The sequence below is a fragment of the Pinus tabuliformis genome, chromosome 1_1, assembly GCF_031772625.1.
Source record: "Pinus tabuliformis cultivar Carrire ecotype Pingquan chromosome 1_1, CPIR1, whole genome shotgun sequence".
Lineage (NCBI taxonomy): Eukaryota > Viridiplantae > Streptophyta > Pinopsida > Pinales > Pinaceae > Pinus > Pinus tabuliformis.
In genome coordinates, this window is record NC_142297.1 from 484,517,104 (window position 1) to 484,522,084 (window position 4,981).

The 4,981-nt window shown below is 34.6% G+C and overlaps 1 pseudogene; it reads left to right on the forward strand.

The window, feature by feature from the left end:
• Nucleotides 1–2,319: 2,319 nt before the first annotated feature.
• LOC149213883 (uncharacterized) lies at nucleotides 2,320–3,599 on the forward strand (annotated as a pseudogene).
• Nucleotides 3,600–4,981: the final 1,382 nt, after the last annotated feature.

Genomic DNA, 4,981 nt, shown 5'->3' on the forward strand with positions numbered 1-4,981 from the left:
TGTCAGCTCTGATTATATTGTGACCCCTTAGACCCCTATATATAAAAAGAAGGTCTTGTCATTTGAATCATCCAAGAATTGTTCATTTATGTAATGAAAAGGAGGTCGCCTCCTCGAAGAGGCTGATTCTGAAGTTGTTGATCTATCTTTTCTTCTATTTTGTGAGCTGGTTGCATAACAAATTTTAGACCCCATTTCACTACAATTTTGGAGATATGATTTGAGAAAATTAGTGTTCTTAAATGCACATGAAACATGCTTCAGACACGTTAGCTTATCATTTTTGATGTAACTTACTTTTTGAGATGTTTTAGACTATGAAATTTGGATGAGAAAAAAGAAGAAATCCTTAGGTACTTATGGTAGAAATTTCATAGCCATATTTGCAAACTAGGTGTGTGGCATGTTGTACAAATTTATTCTTGGGAATAATCTAAAAGCAAAAAGTTTGGGGAGAAGTAAACTTAGTGAAGGAGGAAGCAACAAGTAGACCTGGTAAAGGAAAAAGCAACTAACAAAGTTGGTAAAGATAGAAGGAACAAGAAGACTTAGCGAAAGTAGAAGCAACTAATAAATATTGTGAAAAAGTAAGAAAGTAGCTTGGTGCATACATATTTGCAGAAGTGGGGATTAGTGTCTTCTACAGGTTGGTGCCTACAAATCTTACAACGAAGGGGAGTTCTATCTTGTATATATTGGTTCCTATAAAATAGTGTAGGGGATTAGTGTCTCCTATAGGTTGGTGCCTACAAAGCCGCAAAGTAGATTTTTGTTTCGTGTAGGTTGGTGCCTATAAAGAAACAGAGGGGATTGGTGCTTACAAAGTAGCAGAGGAGATTAGTGTCTCTTGTAGGTTGGTGTCTACAAAGCAATAGAGGGGATTGATGTTTCATGTAGGTTGGTGCCTACAATATCTTTCATATAAAACATTTGTGGATTTCCACATATATCTTTTGTTGCTTGTTTATTTTATGAGATTGATGCTTTATGATGACATTATATAAGTAAAAATTGTTATTATATTAATTCACCCCCCTCTCAATATAATTGTGAATTCCAAAAGGAAATGAGATAGGTAATACACTTTTGAAAGATGGAACAAGATTAGAACATGGAACGCGTGTGGTCTTTAATAGTTGGAAGGGACTTTCTTAGGATATGCTCATGATCTGTGACTATAAAGATGTTTATTTTTTATTTTTGTTATACTCTTTTTCATGTATAGAGATGGGGTAGTATGGTTCTTTAGTTAATCACTCGGAATAGGTCTCTATTAAAGGTCCTATTGAGCTATTATGGTGAAATTGAACATTAAAGAAGTCACAAAATTTTAGAAGATATAGTCATAGGGTGTGATGATAAACTTCAATGATCCTTTCCAAATCAATGTAAAGTTATAACAACAATTTTAAGAATGTTAATGTAGTATTTTAGTTTTGTTTTTATTAATAAAGTCCAAACCTTTTTCTCGGGAAAAAAATACATTCACAAGATACAAGTGATATATATATATATATATATATATATATAGATAGAATTGTTGAATGTTGATTGAACTTTCTTATGAAAAGTGAAGTGTCATGTAAATTCCTAAATATAAATGATAATCTTGAATAAAATAATTGTGGGGTCTTTAATTTGTGGCACATGCATTCTTTGAATAAAAAAAAATACTCTTAATTTCACTAGATATTGATAAATACTTTCAAAGATCTTTTTGTTGAAGCCCAATCACTATACACTTTTCCAATAAAATATCCTCTATATCTATTAATCTGCTAATCCGTCTCCCAATACATTTTTCCAATACATTATCCCCTATTTTAATGTTTTCTTTTTACTTAAGATTCAATGTTCAAATCTCCATAAATCAAGGCAATAAAAATATCCCAAAATCTATCAACTTTATTTTTCCATCATTTTTATACTTTATAAATAAAATATTGATCAATAAAATGAAATCCATAAAAATAGTACACAATGAAATGTGTGAACAATATGTGTACCACATTAACATCACCTGTCAACTTTATTACCTAATAATTTTTTTGAATTTTAAATGTCCCATTTTTTTAGATATAATTAATTTTAAGTTATATATATCATGTATTTTCCGGGGAAAAAAATCATTCAAATTAAAAAATAAAATATATCCATAATGAGATTATTTCATGCGATGGGCCGTATCTTATCTTTGTTTTTTTTTCCTTTTGACTGAACTCCTATCTTTGTTATCTTAAATTAAATATGCGACCGCTTTGGTTCATTGTATATGCCAGGAAGCACGGGGCTTGATAACCATCCATATAACAAGGTGGCGGTTGGTTCCCCGGAAGAAGAGACCAGGAGCCCGTGACGCATCTTCAAACGAAAAAAAATTGAACGCGTGTATTTGCATCCTGTGAAGAGAAAAAGTGCCTGAAAACGATACACAATCCGAGGAGAGTGCAGAGCTTCGAATATAAAATTGATTACCATCGCCCTACAGACAAACAAACTGGGGTTACGCGACCCAATCTCTATTTGTTACGGACCAGTGAAGCATTATTGCTGCTCATGATCTGAAGGATCAAAGAATTCATGGGATCCATAATTTCAAAAGCCATGAACTCACAGAGAAAGTTAGAGAATTTTTCAGTGCCCAAGTTTCTTCCCGTGACCATAATCACGCTCTGTATCACACTCCCTCAGGAGGACCAGGAAGTGTTATTTTATCTCATTGCATGCTCTCTGAAGGCCCTTTCAATGGAGAGCAATCAAAGCAAGAGCAGCAGGAGGGATGGGAAGAACAGCGGCAATCACAGTCCATCTTTTGATTGCAGTTGCTTTGAGTGTTATGTGGGCTTTTGGGGTCGCTGGAATGGTTCCCCAAACAGAGATGTCATTCACGAGGCCATTGAGATGTTTGAGGACCACATGGCGAGGATTGGTACGGTCTCTGAGAGAGGAAGAAATGGAAAGAAAATGAAGGCCAGGGAAGAGAAATCGCACGCTAAGGAACTCATAACTTGGCTGGGATCAAACAGTGATTTGGGTCGAGAAAATTCTGTTTTTGTAAGACAGGGGAAGCAGATTGTTAGGTCCGGTCAGACTTCTGATTATGTTGGCAAAGTGGAAAATAGTACGTCTCCAGTGCAAAAAAGTCTTTATACAGCAGGTTTAGATAGTAGCTATATGAAAAGAATGCTATGGGATTTCCAACAGAGGATCTATGGACTGTGTGGAGTCCTTTGAAATAAGAGAGTCCTACTGGCATAGAATTCAAGCTTAACAAGTTTTTGCTAGAAGCATCCGGTGATGTTCCTTGAGACTCTTAAGGGTTACTATTTCCAAATTCTGTGTATTTGAAGATCATATTATTGTGTACCCCTACAATTTCTGGTCAGCTCTGCCTTATTTCTGTTTGCATGTGTTTGTTTGAAGTGTTAGATGGCACGTTGAAGCACTTTGCCCTTAAATATGTACATATCCCCAGTTGGAGCTTTAATTTTCATGGATTTTTGTGTAGTCATCTTAAGACCAAGAACTCAACATTACCCTTCCTATGGCTGCATGATACCAAAATTTTGGTAGGCAATACTGTATATATAATAGCTCAGGTTCAACTCCAAATCATAGCTAGAAATGTAATTATCAAGGTGGAGTTGAACAGGATGGAACTTACAAGTTAACTTGCAAAGAGTATATTTGACCGTGGGAATTCAATATAATTGTTCAAACTCCAAATCATAGCTAGAAAAATAATTATTAAGGTGGAGTTGACCAGGATGGAACTTACAAGTTAACTTGGAAAGAGTATATTTAACCATGGGAATCCAATATAATCGTACAAGATGAATTATATGTTTTTGCACCTCTGTTACTTCTGCTTAGTTTTTATTTGTTTCCGTTTGCATCGATTTGAGTTTGAAGTGTTTAGTTGCCAGTTAAACCTTTTTGTCATTAGAATGCGTACATATTTGAAGTTGGAGATTTAATTTTCATATAATTATTTTAAAGTCAAATATAATTATTTTAAAGTCAAATATATAACATTAGCAACTTTGCTTCCTGTTGGTATGAATTTGATTTTGAAATGCTGGGTGGCCAGTCAAACCTCTTTTCTCTTAAAAGTATATATATACAAAGTTGGGGCTTTAATTTTCATGTAATTATTTTAAATTAAATATTTAACATTAACTTTGTAGGATATCAAAATTTTGATAAACAATGGTAGTGGAAATATTGTATATAGTTGATAATAGTTAATGTACATAAATTAAGCTCTGAGTATTAACTGAATAATGCATAATGGAAAATTTTGACATAGTTGATAATATTTAATATACAAACTAAACCTCGAGGGTTAGTTTAATTGGTTGAGTCCCCGTCAAAGCACCTCTACTATTGAGAGGTCACTGGTTCAATTCTCTCGACACTATCGGGGTTAGGCTCTATGGTTGAGTCAAGATGAAGTGGTGCCTCAAGTAGATCTACCTGGTATAATATTTTGTGGATGTAACAGCCACCAATCTTCAGGGTTTCGTGGATATACAAACTCCAGTATGGAATCCAAGTTAACTTGGGCTCTTTATGTAATAAGAGTGTTCTAATGCTAGTGTTGTGGAAGATGGTGAAGAAAAATGGAATGCCTTGTGACACTACTATAGGAGTACAAAGCAATCAAAGAAGGCCCCTCACGCACTAGAATTGGAATTTACCATGCACATGAATCCACAAGAAGTTAAGGCCCCTAAGGAACTAGAATTGGAATTTACCATACACATGAATCCACAAGAGTTAGGATCAGATATTGAGGTGGAGTTAAGGCCCCTCAGGAACTAGAATTGGAACTTACCATGCACATGAATCCTCAAGAGTAAGAGAGGTGGAGTTAAAGTTGTCAGATATTGAGGTAGAGTTAAACTTGTCTATGACAAAAGATGTGAAGGTGAGAGGGTGGTGGCATAGGTGCCCCACAATTTAAAAAAATAGTGAAGTT